This window comes from Paroedura picta, chromosome 4, assembly GCF_049243985.1.
Source record: "Paroedura picta isolate Pp20150507F chromosome 4, Ppicta_v3.0, whole genome shotgun sequence".
Classification (NCBI taxonomy): domain Eukaryota; kingdom Metazoa; phylum Chordata; class Lepidosauria; order Squamata; family Gekkonidae; genus Paroedura; species Paroedura picta.
In genome coordinates, this window is record NC_135372.1 from 129196589 (window position 1) to 129220114 (window position 23526).

Below are 23526 nucleotides of genomic sequence, written 5' to 3' on the forward strand. Positions count from 1 at the left end.
CAAAACAGGCATAGCTGGATTTATAAAACTCTCTAGTTATGTGAAGGTTTTCAGCTAATGGATTAATGTTTAGGAAATGCCACTGGGAAGGGGGAAAGTTACAGTTTCAAAGCTTTGGTCAAATGGCTTTGAAGGTAGAGGCATTAGGAGCAACTTGTCAACTGAGTCAACAATGGGAATTTACTATAAGAAAGGCAAATTCTATTTTGGGATCCATTAGCGGGAATATCATATACAAGAAACGAAACACGATAGCTCCTGTGCTCAGCACTGTGCAGTTTTGCAAACCATAGTCCAAAAGAAATTTTATAAATTGGGAAAGAGTTCACAGGAGACTGACGAAAAGTGATAAATGGTTTGGGAAGAATCATCTATAAGAAAAAATGGAAAGAACATTGGATGTAAAGCCTTAAAGAAGTATGCAGGATTTTAGGGAGAATGCCGATCATAAAAAAAGAAAAAATGTAAAAAGGGTATACAAAGGACAGGCCTGAAAATATTGGCTTTTATGCTCCATGTATGTATGTATGTATGTACAGTGGTCCCCAACCCCTGGTCCGGGGACCGGTCCTGGTCCGTGGATCAGTCGGTACCGGGTCACGGCTTCTCTTCGTCTTCCTCCCTGGCTGCTGCCTTGGGGGCTGCCCTGCCACTCTGCTGCCGGCTCACCTTTGGTGCTCTCCAGTGGCCACCATGGCTGGGGCTCTCCCTTGGCATGGCACTGTGCAGCTGCTGCTGGCAGTGCCCCCCAGTGGGCAGCAGGAAGTCAGGGGCACCGGTGGAAAAGCAAGTAGAGCAGGGGCTCATGTGGTGGCTAGGTCCCACGGCAAAAGACTACTCCCCCCCCCAGGCCTCTGTAAAATTGTCAATCATTGACTGGTCCCTGGTGATAAAAAGGTTGGAGACCATTATGTATGTATGTATGCAACACAAGTCTTTCAGAACTATACTATTTAAAATGCAAGTAGCATGTGACGTCTGAATATATATATAATTTGTTAAAAATGTATTGTGATATGACTATATATGACCATGTCGACCTCCCCCCCTGAAAATGTGTGGAAAGAGCCGAAGCAGAACCTCACCCACAAGTAACATAACGTCCTCCCCAACTCTGTCCTCCACAGGCACTATACCTAAAATCTCCCAGCATTTACCAGGGCAATGTTGGGAACCCTATACTAGCGGTAGTCAACCTGTGGTCCTCCAGATGTCCATGGACTATAATTCCCATGAGCCCCTGCCAGCAAATGCTGGCAGGGGCTCATGGGAATTGTAGTGCATGGACATCTGGAGGACCACAGGTTGACTACCCCTGCCCTATACGATGTCCCATGCCAGCATTGCCTCTCAGCAACTGGGGCTGCCCTAGTGCAGGACAGAGCTGCAGAGCAGAACGCCCGATGATATGTTTGCCAGGAAAGCATCGTAAAGGGTCTCACGCTGTCCGAATAATATAAGAATGCCGAGTTGGGATATTCACTTTCAGAAGTCACAAAAACTCCTGCCTGCTCCACTCTCTCTTGCTCTCTTCATTCTGACTTCGGAGTCACCCCTTGGACGGCTCAATAAATTAGAGATGGAAGTGATCTGAGAGGTTGTTATCTCCCAATAGCTGATTGTGACATTTCCCATAATCAGCTCTGTGCCAGAGAGCCCCATTGGGACTGGTTTGCCATCAGCTTCCATGGCCGGTACACTTGATAGCAACGTGGCCAGTGTCATTCTTTTATGCTGGTGGGAGGAAATCCACTCAGGCCCCCCCACCCCAAAAACCCATATCATCATCTAGGTCAGGGGTAGTCAAACTGCGGCCCTCCAGATGTCCATGGACCACAATTCCCAGAATTCTGGGAATTGTGGTCCATGGACATCTGGAGGGCCGCAGTTTGACTACCCCTGCTCTAGGTATTATCTCTTGACATCCGCTACAGAGCCTAGATTCATATGATTAAAAGGAGGGGGGAAAGGGAAGCCCCTCTCATGAAAAGCCTCAATCGTCCTTCTCGGATCGCTGCGAGAGTGCCCCATTTCAAACTGTCAAGGAAATCTGGGGACCCACAAGGATCTTTAAATGCCAGCCTGCATGGACAAAAAAGGAACTGTAGCCAAGTGCTGATAGCAAAATCCTCACTTCTCCTGCTTCCTCCCTCCCCCCCCCCTTTTTGGAGCCTCTCTAGACCTGATTTGTGTGAAAGATGATTTACAAAATACAAATAGATTTTGGCAGGCACCGACTTAAATTGACTGCTCTCGATCACAAATTAATATTAACCAGAGCTTGTCAGTTGCTAAATATTTATTTTAGGGATACATCCAGCTTCGGCTTTCACGAAGGTTAAGCTGTAATCTTTGGCTTGTCAGTTCCAGGATATAGCAGTGGATAAATCATGCACTCTTGAACTGATAGATGTCAGAACCGCTGTATACAAATGGAAGGAGATGTCAATGAACACCCTAGTTTACGTTACATTTACTATAAACATTGACATTCTTTTGCGCTGAGACCATTTGCTGGCTAAGCAGTCCCAGCTTTGTGGGCTTTGATGCTTTTTTTGTGCTCAATCAGGTCCTAATGATTTCAGATGCTTGCAATTAATGAAGCATTAGATTAATTGGTGGAGTACGGTGAGACAGGCTTTGGAATTGGGTCAGAACCGCAGACAACCTATTACCCAAAGTGACAGCAATCACCAGAGGCAAAACAGTGAGAAATTGAATTAATGATTTTACTCAGTTTCCTTTCCTTCTCCTGGAGCAAAAATTAACAGTTGGCTTTATGTTTGCACCAAGCATGGGTGGGAAGGGATCGAGGAATGGGGTGGAAGAAGCCCCGCCGATAGAGGGATGCCACTATGCTGCCGGAGCATCAGCGCAAGGTTGAATTGTCGATCCAGTGCGCTGCAGCGTTGGAAAAGGCAAACTCTGTGTTTGGGATTATTAGGAAAGAGATTGAGAATAAAATGGCTGATGTTGTCATACCCCTGTATCACTCTAAGGGGCAGCCTCCTTTGGAATACTGCAAACAGTTCTGGTCAGGAAAAGACACAGCAGAATAGAATCACAGAACCACAGAGTTGGAAGGGGCCATACAGGCCATCTAGTCCAACCCACTGCCCAACGCAGGATCAGCCCAAAGCAGACCTGGGAAAAGTTCAGAGGAGGGTAACCAGGATGTGTGGGAGCTGGAGCACCTTCCCTATAAGGAAAGGGTGAAGAGTCTGGGGATTCTCAAGTGATTCTCAATAATAAAATAAATAATAAAATTAAAAGGGTTTATAAAATTATGCAGGGGCGGAGAGAGCCGACAAAGAGACATGTTTTTCCCTCTCCCCAAATACTAGAACTTGAGGACATCCAGTGAAGCTGATGGGCAGTAGATTCAGGATGGACAAAAGGAAATCCTCCTTTACACAGGGAGTGATTAAAATATAGAACTTGCTGCCAGAGGAAATGTAATTTGGGTACAGACTTTACTAATGTAAGACTCTCAACATTTGGGGCTTTTGTTTTATTTTTTTAAAGTATCCTGAGTCTTGGAAACTTGTGGGTATTTTTTTATTTCCCTTAGCCGACTCTTCCTCCACAGTTGACACAACAGCCTTGTAAGGTTGATTAAGCTGAGTTATCATGACTGGCCCAAGGTAACCCAGGGAGCTTCACAGAAAATCGGAGGACATGTTGAATCAAATGGCCAGAGGTCATCGTTCAGGGCTTCAGTATACTCTTTATCAACTTTCCATTTTCCAGAACTAACAGACGTAGGCTACATTGTCCAGAATTACAGAAGTGTAGATTGAATTATAAGAGCCTCTTGTGGCGCAGAGTGGTAAGGCGGCACACATGCAGTCTGAAAGCTCTGCCCATGAGGCTGGGAGTTCAGTCCACAGCAGCCGGCTCAAGGTTTACTCAGCCTCCCATCCTTCCGAGGTCGGTAAAATGAGTACCCAGCTTGCTTGCTGGGGGGGTAAATGGTAGTGACTGGGGAAGGAAATGGCAAACCACCCTGTATTGAGTCTGCCATGAAAACGCTAGAGGGCATCACCCCAAGGGTCAGGCATGACCCAGTGCTTGCACAGAGGGATACCTTTACCTTTTTTAGATTGAATTATAGAAAATGCAAAATAGCATGCAAAAGCTCAGAAGCTCCCCAGTTTATTCCAGCACAGAATCATGACTAAATAAATAAAAACAAAATATACGGCTATGAAGAAAGGGTCATATTAGCTCCTGTTCCCTTTTCTTAGATTTTTATAGTGTAGGATCCCTTTGGAATGTAAAGAGGATACAATCTACGTTTTGGTTTACCTGAATCTCCATGCTAAGCTTTCCTCCTAACCCAATACATTTTATTAATTATGTGCCACCCAGGCCACCATAGTGTAATCATTAACAGTACTGTGGAAGGACTGGAATAAGACCAGCGTCAGTGGAGAATCAAGTAGACTTGATAGAAACTCTCAGGAAGCCATCTTGTAGGCATTGCACATAAGGATATTTAGTCTCAGTTCATCACTCAGATTCTTCACTTTTGACAGCTTGACAAGCTATCACAAGGAGGTGAGTGGCAGTTTAGCTGAATCCATCATTTGAAGAAAAGATTAACCCCAAGCATGCTGTATCTCTAGATTGCATTGTCCTACAGCAGACTTTTTCAGCCAGGGCTTTGCTAAACTCTGGGGTTTCTTGAGTTTCCTGGAAGGGTTTCCCTAAGAGTGGGAGTTAAATAATTTGAATATATATATATTTTTAATTTGTTAAACATTTATTAGGTGATATGACCATATATAGAGCCTCTTTTGGTGCAGAGTGGTAAGGCAGCAGACATGCAGTCTGAAAGCTCTGCCCATGAGGCTGGGAGTTCAATCCCAGCAGCCGGCTCAAGGTTGACTCAGCCTTCCATCCTTCTGAGGTCGGTAAAATGAGTACCCAGCTTGCTGGGGGTAAACGGTCATGACTGGGGAAGGCACTGGCAAACCACCCCGTATTGAGTCTGCCATGAAAACGCTAGACATGACTCGGTGCTTGCACAGGGGATACCTTTACCTTTATGACCATATATGGTCATGTCGACCTGCCCCCCCTCCCAAATGGCCAATTATAGGCCTGGAGGGGGTGGGAAGGGGAGGGGCCTCAGGTGGGTGTGTCCACAGCTATGCTTCCCAACCACATTCCGTACAATCATGCCGCTTCTAGGATTTCTTGAAGTATGAAGAATATTTTAAGGGCTTCTCAATGGTAAAAAGGTTGAGAGAGGCTGTCCTACAGGACAGGGACTCTAATCAGCTTCTCTCTTACGGTGGGGAAAGGACCACTTGGTTGGGAAATCTGGTATATTATCAGCAGCTGCTCCCGCCATACAAGGGATATGTGCACCCTTGACGGAAAACCACAGGATCTTAGCACAAGAGAACGTAAGCTGTTTAACTGGTGCATCTTTTGTCTCCTTCAGCGTGGCTTGGCTGTAGAGATCTGGCAACAGCCCTATGCAGGTGCAAAAGTGCTGCTGCCCAACTAGGGAGCAGAATAAATGGATGGGTCAGAAAGACACTCATGCTTTCCAAAGCAGGCTACAAGGATCAACGCGAAGCTATGAGCAACAGGCCCTACAACCTTAATTTCATATGTATGCTGAAAGGGGCTGATTGGCCATGTGAAGAATCTTGGGGGTGGAGTGGAAGCTCACAGGAAAAAAATGGGTAGTGAAGCAAATAGGGAGAATCGTTTCCACAGAAGTCTAGAGGCATCTTAAAGACCACCACATTTATTTAGCTCTTATGAGGCAAAGGCCTCTTCATCAAATGCACAAACAGTGCAACCCAAGGAGATCCAACGGGACATTTTATTAAGCCAACTGGTAGAGTTTCCTTGTTTACATTGTTTGTTTATTTCCATCCCACAACATTGACCTACAGTGGTATGCATATTTATCATGGTCGGGCCAATCATTTTGACAGCACCATGGTGCCTTTCTCTCCATTCAACATGAGTCAGTTCAATATCACGGAGTATGTTCTTCCCTAGCATGTTTGCTCTTGGACGTCATGTCATGTCCCCCACCCATGTGCCTACTTTTGAGATCTGTGGCAAACCGACAGTGCAACATTTCAAAAACATTCTAGGAGAATGAAGCCATGAATTGTGGGTATAACTTAGGGCTGCCAACCTACAGGTGATCTGAAGATCTCCTGGTATTACAACTGATCCCCAGGTGACAGAGGTCAGTTCACCTGGCGAAAATGGCAGTTTTGGAAGCCCAGTATATGACAGTATATCCCATTGAAGTCCCTGCCCTCCCCAAACCCCACCCTCCTCAGGCTTCACCCCCCAAAATCTTCAGGTATTTCCCAAATGTAGTATAACTTCGGAGCACCTCTAATGGGTCCAGTGCCTTATTCAAATATTCTTTGCAATACAGGCTTCTTTATGGAACTTGAAATAGAAGCTTGTGGTACCAGAACCAAGGTTTGGACTCGGCAGTACCGTATGTCTGTTTGCAGGGGGTAATCTTTGGAGCGTGGGGATGTGGCATTTGGGGTACTCCAGAGATGGTTTTGTGCTGCAGCTTGGGCCCAGTGCTGGCCTGTGTGATTGTCCTGGGGGCACCCCATGTGGGAGCAGCTGTCATAAGAACTGGGCTCCATATGAACAAGAGTTGGTTCTTATATGCCGCTTTTCTCTACCAGAAGGAGTCTCAAAGCGGCCTACATTCGCCTTGCCTTTCTTCTCCCCACAACAGATACCCTGTGGGGTGGGTGAGGCTGAGAGAGCCCTGATATCACTGCTCGGTCAGAACAGTTTTATCAGTGCCGTGGCGAGCTATATCAGGAAATAGCTTGTGTCTTCTCGAAGGGCAGTGCATGATCGATGATAGTCCAAACTGCATTTTGGGGTTCAGAGCTTTTGAACGATTTTTAGTGTTTTGGGTTGGATTCACGAATAAATGACGAATCGGGAACTAATCAAGAACCTGGAATCAACTTTGGCCTCATTTCTACTGAACGATTGTTCCGTTAGCACACTCGAAGGAAAGCCAATTTGCATTTTTAAAAAAATGGTTGGACAGACTTATCCTGTTCAAATACCCATGAGTTATTCACCAAGGTATAACTTTTATTTATGATGATTGCGCTTCTGCTGCTACACTGTTCCAGAAAATAAAATGGAACAAATTAAGAGCGGGATCTGAGAGTGCAGCAGAAAAAGGCAGGCATCTGAATTTTTGATGCAGTCTATGCATTCTCATTATAGCATTGTCTTTGTGCATTACTTTTGATTTATAACGTAATTGGGGAACTATAGAAATGTTAATGGGAATGATGCTGTTCTGAATATGACAAAGTTGTTTACTAATTATTGCCTTTAACTTGGGCTAATTTTGATAGTATTTAAAATTGCAAGGGTTTTCCTCGCCCCCCCCCCACCTTAAAGTCTCATCGGTGCTGACAACTTCCATGTTTACAATTCCCTGCTACCTCCATCCCCCCATAAAATTAGGGATGCATAAATAATTTATTTAAAAAGCCCTAATCAAAAAAGAAGAAGAAGAAAAGAAAAGAAAAAAAAAAGGTTGACTAGCAAACCTTAAGGCAAGCCTATTTGTTCCATTACACCCTGAGATGAGTAATTGTTGCTTGGGAATTTATTTATTTCTCAACATACAGTGTGTTGCTCATTATCTTAAGGCAGATAGAGAATGCTGCAGTGGTTATTAGTGTGTTGGGTAATGAGATTACTGAACCATTTGCTGTTGAATTTGTGTGTGTGTGTGTGTGTGTATGTGATGCATAATTACAGTGCTTTATTTACAATGGGCTGGGTTTCTTCCCTCCCTCCCCTTTCATGATCCGCATTTTCAGTTCTTTGTCTGAAGGATGCCATCCTTTCCCTCTTTGAATTAAGGCACAGCCACTTGCATTCCCTTGTCTGATTAAATGAAAGCTGCGTTGTGGTCAACTTGGGTACAGAGGGTGCCGTTAGAGGTGGGGGCCACAGAGAAAAATCTGTCTCTGGCCCAAATTGTGGCTCATTTATATAGATTTTATTCATGAACATGGGTTGCAGCTTGCGACAGGATTTCTTAAATAGTCCTAGGGACTATATGAGTGCATGAGCACTTTGATGCATGTGGGATTATGCGTTTGCATCTTACCAAGAATTAAAAGAATTGCTTATCATTGTATTTAGCAAAATAGTAGAATCGTGTGTGTATCCATTTAAACGTATGTTCTGCGAAAAACCATTTCCTATGAAGGCATAACATGCAATATAAGAATGTTTTTTTTAAATTCCCAGTGCCTAAATGGAGCACAGTCATGTCTAACCAGGGCTGCTTTATATCTAGCTGTTGTGTGGCAGAAAGCAGTTTTGAAACAGCCGTTCTTTGGATTGTCCTCCCAGGTGCTTCCAGCAGCAGCTACGTAATCTGAATTAGATCACCTGTAATCTGTATGAGGACTGGCATTATTCCCATAATACTTGCTGCTATCTAGGTATATTGAGTCAGGCCCATACAGCTGTCCACTCTCTATTTCAGGCTTTCTCAACTAGAGTTTCATGTTAACTGGTTTGCTGGCCCGGATTGGAAGAGCCTGTTGGAAGACCTCCATTTTTACAGACCCTGCAGAGCTCCAACAGGGCCTTGTTGTTTTCCGGGAGTTTACTCCCCCAGGTAGGAGCCAAGACTGAGAAGGCCCTGGCTCTGGTTGAGGCCAATTGAGTTTCTTTGGGGCTGGGAACCACAAGCCTGTTCGTACAGGAGAAGCGGTCCCTTAGGTACACAAGGCCTGAAGGAGTCTCAAAAGTGGCTTACAATCGCCTGCCCTTCCTCTCCCCACAACAGACACCCTGGGAGGTAGGTGAGGCTGAGAGAGCTCTGAGCAGACTGTGGTTGTCCCCAGGCCATCCAGGGGGCAGCATGTGGAGGAGGAGCAGGGATTTCGGATTAGAGAACACCACTACTCTTAACCAATACACTGCCACATAGGCATGGCGATGTTCAATCACAGCTAAAAGGGAGGGGGGAAATCCATTTGAAATTATGAGTGGAGACTTACTACTTCTATTTCTGTGTGTCTGGTAGCCGTTGTACCAGCCTATCTACTGTTGCAATCAGTTCTTGCAATTCCTTCATGAACAGATACTACTGACTGAGCAGGCTGGCCTGATCTTGTTAGATGTCGAAAGTTAAGCAGGTTAGCCTGAGTTGGTACTTGTATGGGAAACTGTTAAGGATGACCTGGGTTGGTATGAAGAGCTAAGCAATGGGAAGCCACCTCTGAATGTTTCTTTCCTTGAAAACTTGACCGGTTTACCATAATTTGCCATTGGCTTGACAGCACTTAATACACACACACACAGAGAGAGAGAGAGAGAGAGAGAGAGAGTGGCAGACCCCTTGGATAAGGTGACCAGATTGTCCCACTTTTGGAGGGACATCTGGGGGCACCTGGCAAATTGTACTTATGTTGAAATTTAAAAATATATATATTACAATACTATTTTTGTGTTCTATGCATTCTATGAAAAATTTTGTTGCTCCATATAGACCAAATTTTAATCAAGACCCCCCCCCCAGTCAATGGTGTCCTGCTTTACCAATGTCACCTTACTCTTGGAGTAGCATGGGAGGAGTGTAAAGACTGCCACAGAAGGGGGAAATCAGTTAAAATGATCAACCCCTTACATGTCGTTCTTTTCCATGGGATTTAACCTCTTAATTATTACCATATCATGACATGACCCTGTAAGTACAAGGAGCAGCTGCTTAGACTCAGAGCTGCTCAGCACAATGCTGAAGATGGATGCTGAAAAGACCATCAAGGCTATCCAATCAATAGCCAACCTCACAGGTGGACAAATAAGTTGATCAGGGTGAGTTCGTTCAGTGGTCATATTCATGCTGATTCTCAGAATGCCTAATCTAGGCCCCCGCTAACTATGGAAGTGGGTAATGATCACCCAAGACATTACTACCTGGAATATTCTTATGTAGGCAGACAGAGCTATTCATATATAGCTGGCAGTCTTCAAGCAAAGGTTGGATACATGCTTTTCTTGGATGCTTTAGGATACTTTGGGCTGATCCTGCGTTGAGCAGGGGGCTGGACTAGATGGCCTGTATGGCCCCTTCCAACTCTATGATTCTATATACACCCTAGCATTTGCATGCATGTGAGTAAGGTCTGGACCTGTGACAATTTCCATCTAGAAGCCCAGATGGCGTGTACAACATCTGGAGTGTATGCAAATCCATATGTAATTAAAGATAAATTCAACTGGTAGATTTGGTTTATTTCATTTCTGAAGTGACGACAGCCGTCCTTAAGATCTTCGGCTCTTGAAAAGGTATTCATCAAAAGTGATCTGAGCGCAGGAAGAGATAATCAGCATAATGTCAGACTCTCGGCATTTCTTTGTTTTAATTTTAAAGCACCAGAGATCTGGGAACGGGAGGCCCTAAAATATAATCATCCAAGGGCATTGGCTAAAACGGGATGCTGCAAAGGGATCTGGCGCATCTATGAACTTCAGTGCAAACGGAGGCGACCCTTTTATGTCGGTGAGAGGAAGTAAGCTGCACATGTTATTGCATGTCTAGCGCATAATGGTACATTGAAATAGAGGAAAGAAACACTTGCTGTTATGTAAATCCATGTGCCCCTCAGAACATCTGTGTATTCATCACAGGTGCTCATATATGATTCTCATTCATTGAACATGACTGATTTTTTGAAGGAAAAGGCAAAGACCTGTCTCCAAGAAAAGCAGATAATATACACCCATTTTACAGCAAGGGAAAATGAAGACAGACAGTTTGCCTGATTCACGCGGGAAACGTCACAGCTGAAAAAGATTTAAACCTAGATTTTTCACATCTAATATCTTTTGCCCTATGTAGTCTTGTGGCTTGCTTTGCTATCACAGCTTTGTATCTGAAGTGAGTGTGGCAGTGCACTTAAAAATACAATCAGACTGAAAAAGCCAGCCAAGAGCATGGACACAGAAAGAAACAGACAGGCAGAGAAGGGATCAGATCAAAGAGAACAATTTGCAAAGAAAAGTCAAAGGCGTAGAGTGCTTAAATATATATATATATATATATATATATATATATATATATATATATATATATATATATATATATATATATATATATATATATATATATATATATATATATATATGTATATATATATATATATGTATATTTTTAAAAGGCCAGACTGTTGTTAGATCACTCAAAGCAGGTCAACCTTACTACAGGGCTGGCTGCTCTAATGTAACCCACCCTCAAAGGGCCGAATCAGTCTCAAAGGTATAATACCCCCCCCTTTTCCTCCTTTTCCTTTTCCTCCTCTAAGTCAGGGGTGGCCAAACTGTAGCTCTCCAGATGTCCGTGGACTACAATTCCCATGAGCCTAGGTTTTGTGCAGCATGATAGGGGTTTGCCAAGGGATTTTGCAGCTGGAGGGATAGAGGTGGGGAAACAGTGCGTGGCATTGTCATCCCTTCAAGGAGAACACAGAAGTGGCAGTGGGTACCTCTAGGACTCACTGGAAACTCCATGGTAGAACAATAAAATTATCGGTGATTCCCACAGCTACCTGCCAGCACTAGGTTTTCCCTAGAAATGTCATCCTCACTTGGCAGTGATGCTGCCAGGTTTTTACAAAACGTTTCCCCTGCTGCCATTACAAGCAGTGGTGGACAGTGAGATCTTGGCAGGATACTCCCTACCCCCACCAGGGCTAAGCAGCTTGGTGAAGTGGTTAACATCAGTGGCCTCTAATCTGGAGAACTGAGTGTGATTTCCCACTCATCCTCCACATGCAGCCTGCTGGGTGACTCTGGGCCAGGCCCGGTTCTCTAAGAACTCTCTCGGCCTCACTTACCTCAAAGGGTCTGTTTTAAGGTTCTGCGATTCGGCAGCCGAAGTGGGTGTTCGCCAGCGGGTCCATACACACAGGGATGTACTGTTTCTTTCTCCTAGAGAGCCAGTTTGGTGTAGTGGTTAGGAGTGCGGACTTCTAATCTGGCATGCCGGGTTCGATTCTGCGCTCCCTCAGATGCAGCCAGCTGGGTGACCTTGGGCTCGCCGCGGCACTGATAAAACTGTTCTGACCGGGCAGTGATATCAGGGCTCTCTCAGCCTCACCCACCCCACAGGGTGTCTGTTGTGGGGAGAGGAATGGGAAGGCGACTGTAAGCCACTTTGAGCCTCCTTCGGGTAGGGAAAAGCGGCATATAAGAACCAACTCTTCTTCTTCTTCTTCTTCTTCTTCTTCTTCTTCTTCTTCTTCTTCTTCTTCTTCTTCTTCTTCTTCTTCTTCTAGTGTTTCTTCTTTTATCTGAGGGGCAGCATGGTTTGCCTTTTCTTCTTGGGGTTGTGTTTCTTTTAAAAGTTGAGTTTTACAGTTCTTTCTTTCAGTGTTCAGTTTTACAGTTCTTTCAGTGTTTTGTTCGGGGGCGGGGGGGGGCACTGCAGCTGTAGTCAGAGTAGTCCATTCTCCCAGTTTGGTACCTGTTGTGCTTGTTGTAGGAGGTTGCCAACTTCAGCTACTGTTGTTCTGCTCTGGTTTGCTGGCCTGGGGGGCACTGTTTGGTTCTCCTGCCAGAGCTGTTCTCACAGAGCAGTTTTGTCAGAGCTCTCTCAGGGTGTCTGGCATCAAGAGAGGAAGGGAAGGCAATTGTAAGCCGCTTTGAGACTTAGTGAAAAGCGGGGTACAAAAACCAGCAGCTATTCATCCTCTTGATTTTTCTGTATTTGTTGGGGGGGGGGGAAAGGCTGGATGGGAGAGCCTGTGAGGATGATGCATTTCCCACCCTCGGCTTATATGTGAGTCAATAAGTTTGCCCAGATTTTGTGGTAAAATGATGTGTCTCGGCTTATATGCGGGTCGGCTTATATGCAAGTATATACGGTGTGTCTTGGGGGCCAGAGATCACCAGCCGGTCAGAATTGGTGGACTGCAATGTTCTACAAGGGGGCGCCAGTCAGGCAGTCCTTCAGGTATTTGGGGCCCAAGGCATGAATGGCCTTAAAGGTTAATACCAGAGCCTTGAAGCAGATCCTGAATTCACTTGGGAGCCAATGCAGCTGTATGAGCTTAGGTTTATGCCAATAAAGGTACTCTGATTCTGATTCTGTATGAGCTTAAGCTGGATGTGTGCCCTCCATGTTGTCCTTGTAAGAAGAAGAAAAGAAGAGTTGGTTCTTATATGCTGCTTTTCCCTACCCGAAGGAGTCTCAAAGCGGCTTACAGTCGCCTTCCCTCTCCTCTCCCCACAACAGACACCCTGTGAGGGAAGTGAGGCTCAGAGAGCCCTGATATCACTGCTCAGTCAGAACAGTTTTATCAGTGCCGTGGCGAGCCCAAGGTCACCCAGCTGGCTGCATGTGGGGGAGCGCAGAATCGAACCTGGCTTGCCAGATTAGAAGTCCGCACTCCTAACCACTACACCAAACTGGCTCTCAATGTAAGAACCCACGTTGCTGCATTTTGGGCCTATTGCTGTCTCCGGATCAAGGACAAGGGTAGGCCAGCAAAGAGTGAGTTGCAGTGACCCAGCCTGGATGTAACCATTGCATGGATCACTGTGGTGAAGTGATCTGGGGACAAGTAGGGTGCTAGTAGCTTAGCTTGGCAAAGATGGTGAAACGCCAGCTGCACAACTCTAGTAACTTGAGACTCCATAGATGAGGAGGCATCAAAAATTACTCCCAGATTCCTTGTGGATTGTGCTAACGTCAGTTGCGCTCCATCTTGGATGGGCAGGCGTGCTTCCTCTCCTGGCCTCTTCCTCCCCAGCCCCAGGACCTCCATCTTTGAAAGGTTGAATTCCAGGCATCTGCCCTGGGTCACCTGTCATGGTATGCTTTTTCATAGTCCCGCTACAAACAGGCTTATCCAACAGGGTTCTTTGCATAATGCATTATCGCAAAAAACATTTTCTCAATAACATTTGCATCCTCCAGCCATCTCATTTCAGTGACCATCGTTGTGGGTGGGGTTTTTTTTAATAAGAAAAAGATTAATAGACGGAAATATTAAAAGCCACGCAGACACACACGCACATGCAGGCACTTAAATAACCCACAAAATACAATTAGCACAGAATTGATACATCGCGCTACCACAGAGACGGTGAAACGGGAATAATCAGCGCCATAACAAACGCAATTAGACATATACGTCTTTATTTAACATCAGCACCAGAAGTGCCGAGCGAAATGGTACGGGGTGAAGAAAAACCCTGTGAAGTTTAATATTTATTCTTTTGATGCTTTCCTTAGCCAAATGAGGATGGCAGACCTTTCAAGGTTACGGCTAAAATAACAAGGATGTCCAGTGGAATTTATCCCCATTGGTGCTTGTGTACCGTATATATTTACACCACATGAGTGGTCCATAAATCCTCCTCATAAATGCTGTTACCTCCACCACTAGCAGTTTCTCATTTTTACGAGAATATAACTTTTAAGAAGTGGTGTACGTACACATATCCCTCTTTCTCTCTCATCCAGTTCTCTTGAAAACATCTGGCTTAGTAAAACGATGGGCACACCAATGATACAATGCAGGCATAGTCTTTTTTTCCCTTAACAAATGGTTCTGATTGCCTCGTGCTCACCTGATCTGTGCCTTTCCGCCCCGCAATGAACACAAAGGACACCTTTCTGGGGGACTGGAGAGTCGGCCTGCCGTCTGCTTTGTGTTCTGCCAGTCCTTGCCCACATCACTCCCATGGCAAAGAAACACAATGGTGTCGTACTGAGTTAGCATCTTCTATTGTTTCCAGTGTGCAAAAGAAGCAGGGCTCAGTGGAAGAGGGCATGATTTGTCTAAGGGTCATCTCCAGTCGTGGCATAGATTCCCGGCATTGTTGATTTAAATTTTGCCAAAAGGGTCAAGCGACAATCAATAATTTTTAAAAATTAAGTACGATATAGTGTGTACATATGTATAATTAAAAACGTTAGATATCTGAATGGCAGATTGTAGAATTTGCTAGCACTCATAGACCGATTATGTGTAGGCCAGCGCCTGCCTGCCAGCAGGGCTAATCTCCACTTATGCATGATGATGACACCATTCAACTCACCTCCCAGTCCTGGCCCATGATAGGGCCTCTGATGGCCTGCGGCAAGGGACTGCGGATTTCTCCCACACCCCTCCCACACATCTGCAGTGTCCCTTCAGGGACACACAATGCCCATTTGGCTTCACACTGCTGCAGAGCCCAACGGGGTGTTTCTACAACACCATGATGGTGGGATAACAGCATGCTATCCTGCAGTAGGACCCCCGTGCCTCCCATCACTGCCCTGAGGTATGGAAGAACTTTCCCGCCCACTCTGGGGCGGACCGCGTATGCCAGGGGATTTCTTCCCTCATGCATGCATGGGACACGTCAGGGCATGCTGTCCCACCGCTAGGAATTGCCAGCAGCCCGGTATGGCCGCTGCCATGCATAATCAGTCATAGTGGAAGAATATGTCCTATGAATCACATCAAACCACACAACTGATAGATGACAGCTAGATAGATGATAGATGATGACTGACAGAGAGAGATGGATGGATGGATGATAGGATGAGGTTACACACATCATTGGAAAGTCCATACCAGATCAAGGATGTTTGCATGAGTACAGACATCATGAGTAGAAACCCATGGTCTGCTATATATAGAACAATTTTTTTTTTGCCTAGCCATACAGCATAGCAGAGAACAACACCTGGCTGTGGAAAATATATAATACTCTCTGAATATGTGTTCTGTATATTTAATGAATCTTTGACCACTGAAGAAAGCTGTAAAGGCTGAAACACATCTGGTTTCATGTGATCCAGAGGACATACTCATCCACTAGGAATGCTTGTAAATTGTACAGTCTGATAATCAGACTCTGAATGTTTTAAATTTTATATATGTGCACACTATGTCATTAATATTTTGTTTGTTATTTATTTTATTTGTTGTAGCTTGAGTCTCTTGATGAAATTGGAATATTTTGGGTTGACTTTGTTCCCCCGCCACCATTTTTTTTCTTTGAGTTTTTAGAACTGGTAGTGAGTGCCACCACAAAATGCTTGTCATGGGAACATGGCCAACTACAAAATGGTTATTGTGGAAGATGGTGCCAATCAAGAAAAGATGGGTGGTTAAAAGCCAAGCACATGATGGAGGCGGTTGTTTCTGAGTGATTCCTAGACCGTTTACGCACTGGAAGTTTCATGTCAGGCTGCAGGCTGGAGTTTTAGTTGTGGCAGGTTGCACTCCCCCTCTTCCTGCATCCACATGGGGGAGCATTTGGCCTGGGGTGCCTCATCCGCCCCCAGTTTGTGCTCCTGCATCGGAGCTGGGGCAGTGAAGTCCCCAGTGCGTAAACAGTCCTAGAGATACAAAAGCTCTTGGGCTCTACTGAAGAAAGTCGTGCTCCCAATGGGGTGCACTGTAATAATTGTAATAATGCTCAAGAGATACATGATGGATACATAATGATGTCTGAAACTCCATAAAGAGTGCCACCAGCATTTTGTAGATAAAGACACCTAACAGCAACCAGACGGCAATGACCACTAATGTGGTTGTGGTGGTAAGAGCATCAGACTAGAACCTCAGTGAGCTCGGTTCAAATCCCCACCCTCAGCCATGAAACCTCCTTAGCGACCTCGAGTCACTCGTTCTCTCAGCCTGAGCTGCTTTATAGAGTTGTTTCTAGAGCCACTCAGTCACTGGCTTGGCTCATGTTCTGTTCCCCAGTAATAAACCGGGAGCCAGTTTTTCATTAGACCATGCATCCGTTTTGGATAGGTTGAATCAACTATATTCCTTCCTCACAGTGCAATGTCACTGTAGCCATTTCCCCTTCTGTCCCGTTGGAGGGCTTTGGATTTTTCTTGTTAAAAAATTGAAACTGCTAAAATAAAAAGGGAAGAAAAGCAAGGAATCTTCTTCCTGTGGCTCGAAGCTGGTCCTCCAAATGGATCCCAGAATAGCTGGGAGTAAACTGATTTCTTTCCTGTTCTTTCTTTTCCATTCCATTCCTTTTTATTATATTGCTGGCAATGTGTGTGTGTGTGTGTGTGTGTGTGTGTGTGTAAGCTGCTTTGGCCATCTTATCAGGAAAAAATAGTATATAGATATGAAACGGGTGGGAAGTGCCATCAAATTCCAGCCAACGTATGGTTACCTACATGGAGTTTCCAAGGCAAGAGACATTTTATTGGGTTTTTAGAGTGTTTTACTATGTTTTAATATTAGATGAAGTATTAACTACTGCTGTAAACCACCCTAAGTCTGCTCCATGGGGATGGAAAGTACATAAATTAAATTATAAATAAATAAATCCAGAGGTTGTGTGCCATCACCTGCCTCTGTATCATCGCTCTGATGTTCTTTGGTTGTCCCCCACCCACATCCAGACCAAGACAAGCCCTGCTCAGCTTCCAAGATCTCATGACCTTAGGCTAGCCTGGACCTTCCCAGTCAGGACAAATATTAAAATAAATAAAAAATGCAGAGTGTTACTGAAGTTGTCAGATCGCTTTAAAACATGGACTTTCACCCCAAGGAAGAAAACATTTGCCCAATGCCCTTCTCACTTAACATTCAGAACAAATATAATCACCGGGAGTTGACTTCTACACTAAAAAGAGACGAATCCAGGAAAGGAGGGGGCGGGGAGAAGAAGCATTCATTGCCCTCTAGTGGGGCTCTGTTTCTAAGGAAGCTCATTTGTTTGCGACTAAAAAATAACAGCAGGAAGCGCTTGGGGTTCAGCTGTAGTAGTTGTCTAAATGGTAGTTCAGCTCCCTGAAATTATAGCCCTGTGATTGGGCTTTACAACCAATTGAAAAATCTGATCTTCAGTCCTTTTTTTTCTTTTTGAAACCTAGCTTTAAAAAAAAATAAAGTAACAGTAAGCTGCTAGCTTAAGGGCAGGTGCATTATGGTACATTTATGGGACAGAAATGTATGTTCCCATAATAATAGGGAATGATTAGTATAATAGCAGCAGGCTAAATTTGCCTGCACTTCCCATCTGTCTATGCTCAAGTTTAGGGCTTCTCCCTCTAGTTTTCAAAATCTAAAACTCGGATGTTGTTTTCTTCAATTTCCCTTCCTTTTTATGACCCCTCCCTGCTCCCCCGCTGGCTTGATTTATGGTCATTTGTGTGATTGCATTGCTTTGCTTTATGGCCGTTTATGTCATTCTGGTCTTGTCATAAATGACTACCATAAAGTGAGGTAAAATATCATAAAACATTAGTGAGTCGCTGATATTCAAGGTTCCCGAGTACGAGCGCTGACAGGTAGAAGCCACCGAAGAAGTGCACGTTTTGAAGGTTGCCTTATTACGGCTCTGCTGCTGTGGCCGGGCTGGATGGGACTGATATCCCGCCTGGCTCAAGGGACCGTTGAAGGATCTTTCCATTTAATGTCTATTTTGAAGGGATTATTGAGAAATCTGCAGGAGACCTGGCCTCAAATCTGTCCATTTGTGACAGGATAAATTCAGGAGTCTCGTTCCATCCAGCAGATATGTGGTATTCACTCAGGGGAGTATTCAAGCTTAGGGAGATTCTCCGTTTTGTTTCTATTTACATGCATTTTTATTTTTGCTGGTGGTTTCAGTTTTCTGCTTTGATTAGTGCTTTTGTTGATTCTTCTGTGCTGTAGACTCTGTGTACTTTGAATATGAATAGAACAAAATAAGAAGAGTTCTGCTGGATAAGACCAATGGTCCAGCATTCATTTCCGCACATTGATAAAAATAGCGTTACACCAGCTGAATGGCGTAGCGCTAAATATTATTGCACCTCCCGGCCACCCCTTACCTTTTTGCTATCTCATTCTAGTCTGCTGCCTTTTCGCGCTTCTCACCCTCCACAACTGCTGCAGGAAATGGCAGAAGAGAGCAATGCATTTTATATGTGACTGTCTTCCACCTGTCAATCAAGCCAGGCAGCCAATCCCCTTTCTCCATGTTTTAAAGGTCCCACAATGCCTGCTAATTTTTTTAATACTTCTCTGTTTAAATGCCTATGCATAGAATCATAGAATCATAGAGTTGGAAAGGGCCATTCAGGCCATCTAGTCCAACCTCCTGCTCTACGCAGGATCAGCCCAGATCATCCTAAAGCATCCAAGAAAAGTGTGTATCCAACCTTTGCTTGAAGACTGCCAGTGAGGGGGAGCTCACCACCTCCTTAGGCAGCCTATTCCACTGCTGAACTACTCTGACTGTGAAATTTTTTTTCCTGATATCTAGCCTATATCGTTGTACTTGAAGTTTAAACCCATTACTGCGTGTCCTCTCCTCTGCAGCCAACGAAAACAGCATCCTGCCCTCCTCCAAATGACAACCTTTCAAATACTTAAAGAGGGCTATCATGTCTCCTCTCAACCTCCTTTTCTCCAGGCTGAACATTCCCAAGTCCTTCAACCTATCTTCATAGGGCTTGGTCCCTTGGCCCCAGAGCATCTTCGTCGCTCTCCTCTGTACCCTTTCAATTTTATCTACGTCCTTCTTGAAGTGAGGGCTCCAAAACTGCACACAGTACTCCAGGTGTAGTCTGACCAGTGCCGTATACAATGGGACTATGACATCTTGTGATTTTGATGTGATGCCCCTGTTGATACAGCCCAAAATGGCATTTGTTTTTACCGCTGCATCACACTGCCTGCTCATGTTTAGTTTACAATCCACAAGTACCCCAAGGTCTCGTTCACACACAGTGTTACCTAGAAGCGTATCCCCCATCCAGTAGGCATGCTTTTCATTTTTCTGACCCAGATGCAGAACTTTACACTTATCTTTATTAAATTGCATCTTGTTCTCATTTGCCCATTTTTCCATTGTGTTCAGATCTCGTTGAACTCTGTCTCTATCTTCCGGAGTATTTGCCAGTCCTCCCAATTTGGTGTCATCTGCAAACTTGATGAGTAGTCCCTCCACCCCCTCATCTAGATCATTAATAAATATGTTCAAAAGTACCGGGCCGAGCACCGAGCCCTGAGGAACTTCTTCTGGATGTTTAGCCGAAAATTCTTTTGAATTAATTTTAACCCATTGGTTCTGGTTTGACCCTCTAGGGCAACAGAAAACAACTCTGCTCCATCTTCTATACGCCAGCCCCTCAAGTATTTGAAGATGGTTATCTTATCAGATTCACGTGGGTAGCCATGTTAGTCTGAAGAAGAGTGCTTGCACTCAAAAGCTCACACCTTGAATAAATCTTTGTTGGTCTTAAAGGTGCTACTGGACTCTGATTTTGTTATCTCACCTCTTAGCCACCTTCTCTCCAGGCTAAACAGAGGAAGCTCCCTCAACCTTTCCTCATACAACGATCTCCAACCCCTCACCATCTTTGTAGACCTCCTCTGGACACGCTTCAGTTTTCTACATCTTTCCTCAGTTCTGGTGCCCCAAAGTGAACTCTGTAGTGCCCAAAACTCATCACTGGTTTGTGACAATGGTCTATTCTAAGTTTCATGGGAGCCAGCAGAGGGATTCTTATTTTACTTTAGTGGCAGGGAGGCAAGCTGCTCACTGAATGAGCACATCAGTGTGCAAGCCACTGGGTGATGTTCTGGGCTTAAATTTCTTCCCAGCTGTGAGTACTAAAGCTTGGATTCATTGTGAGAAAAGCAACTCTCTAGATGTCTAGATCATAGAAGTGTTTGTTTCCTTAATGCATAATTGGAAACCAATCACAAAGTCCACATGGAGGCCATCTTGAAAATGTACAGGAATTATCCAGAAGCAGGAGCAAAGGACAATTGAAACAGGTTAGGTGGGGGACCTTGCACTTCAAATGTTACATTTGTCTTAAAATGCAAAAATCCCAACAACAACGGGGAGCATTCTATAGGCAGCTCCCTCATTTGTCAAGCTTCATGTCAAGTTCTGCTTTTTTCCCCCTTAAAAAAAATTCAAAACCAAAGAAAATGCCCTTCTATCATTTCTGACAGGCCGTATTCATCATTCTAAGAGCTGCCTCCTTTTCAAGGCTGTGAATGAGTGGCCACAAACCAAGAAACCACCAGAATGCTAAGGGTCAGTTGTTGGTTGTGGGGACCAAAAAGTCTCTGAAGCATGAAAGGAGAACCCTTTCCCAAGTTATTTTCACATCCTAGGGAAGAATCCTAGGGGCAGGATTTTCTGCTCCGGGTGAAGATGGGTAAATGACAGGTTGTGTCCAGATATCACCAACGAGCACCAATTTCCTTCACTTCTTGCACATGGAACTGAGACGGAAGAGTTTCTTACTTAGAAAGTTCCGAATCTAATTGCACATTTTTGCGACCTCTGAATTTGGGAGCTTAAACTTGTTTTGGTTTCTCACCCACAAACCAGGAATCTAAACGAAGATGAAACTGTGGTTTAAAAATCTAGTTAGCAGGGAAGGAACAAACCATGTTTCATTGAAGGGTCTGAATTTGGACACGTGGTTAAATGGGCAGCTTCCTCACTAGGCAGATGATTCCAGTGCGACTGACATGTTAGCCCTTCATACGGAGGATTTGAATTCTAGAGCAAGAAGAAACCTACTCTCAGTTGGGTTTCCAGTTTCCACCTTAGATGTTTTATAAACAATTTAATTGTGGTTACCAACTCTGGGGTGAGGAATTCCTAGAGATTTGGGGGTGCATCCTAGAGTGGCTGGGGTTTGGGGAGAGGAGAAACCTCAGTGGAGTATAATGCCATGGATTCCACCCTTAAAGCTGTCATTTTATGCCGAGGAACAGATTTCTGTAGTCTACAGTGGAATACTGGGTTAGGTTCCAGGTGTTGGTTTTGACCTTTAAGGCCATTTGCAGTCTGGATCTGGCATATCTGAGGGACTGCCTCTCTGAGTATGTCCCCTAAAAAGCATTGCACTCTGCCTGTTCCAACTCTTCTTCTTCTTCTATTTCTGGGAGATCTCCAGGACCCACCTGGATGTTGGCAAAGCTAACCCTTGAAAGGTGCACCTGGGCTTGACGTGATGGAATGAGCCCCCAGAGGAGATGTGAGCCCTTTTGGGCCTATACAATGGAGCTCTTCCACCAGGCATTTGGTTGAGGCTGGGCTTCCAGGAACAACCAACAGTGCCCCTCGAAACACTCTGTTCTGTACCATCTAGTTCTGGCAACTAATGGGGAGAGCAATGTAGGTGAGATATGACATATGGCAGGCTGAGTTTTAGAGAATTTATAGAGTTGTTTTTAATTATGTTGATTTTATTTGATGTATGCTGCCGCAAGATGGCTGGGCCGAGAGGGGCAGTCCTAGTTTGGTGTAGTGGTCAGGAGTGCAGACTTCTAATCTGGCATGCCGTGTTCGATTCTGTACTCCCCCACATGCAGCCAGCTGGGTGACCTTGGGCTCGCCACAGCACTGATAAAACTGTTCTGACCCAGCAGTGATATCAGGGCTCTCTCAGCCTCACCCACCTCACAGGGTGTCTGTTGTGGGGAGAGGAAAGGGAAGGTGACTGTAAGCCGCTTTGAGCCTCCTTTGGGTAGAGAAAAGCGGCATATAAGAACCAACTCTTCTTCTTCTTCAGTAATATCAGGGCTCTCTCAGCCTCACCTCCCTCACAGGGTGTCTGTTGTGGGGAGGGGAAAGGGAAGACGATTGTAAGCTGCTTTGAGCCTCCTTTGGGTAGAGAAAAGTGTCATATAAGAACCAACTCTTCTTCTTCTTCTATTTCTGGGAGATCTCCAGTACCCACCTGGATGTTGGCAAAGCTAACCATTTTCAAATTACTCCTGCTAGCTGGCATTATGACCTCCAGCTAGCTATAAACGCCATGGTCTTGGTGACACAACTGAAAAGTTCCACTTCAGAAAAAAATAATGGGTTTTAGAGAGGGCAAGTGGACATCATCACCACAGAGCATAACTCATATTAGGCCTTCCATAGCATCAGTTGCTCTGACCTGGATGGCCTGGTCCAGCCTGATCTCATCAGATATTGGAATCTAGGTAGGGTTGGCCTTAGGATGGATGGCCACCAGGGAATGGTAGGATAGCTATGCAGAGGCAGGCAATGACAAACTGTCTCTTCTAGTCTTTTGCCAAGGAAAATCTATGCCATGGGCTGGCTATGACTTGAGGGCACTTTGCAGACACACTTAGCAGCAGTCCTCTGAGCTAAGATGAAAGGACTGTCACTGAAATGAGAAGAACAAGATAGTCATGACTCCCTTAAGCCCTATTGCTCGTAATGCACTATTGACATGACAAGTTTGACCTGAACTGGGGCCAATATCTGGGGTCTTTTAACTGAATTATAACCCAAAGGAACATATTTGGCTTAGCAGTCTAAGGGCATGGTGCATTCCAAGCTCCAGAACAATTATGTGGCTAGAGATGAAAGAGATTTCCTGCTGCCAAGGCTAAGTGATAAATGATGCCTTAGAATTCATGCCCTGGCAATTACTCAGGCAGCCTAAAGAGTTAATAATGGCTCCAGTAATTACTCACAACGATAGGACTTTTGGTAGAAAATACATTAAAACTGAAAGGG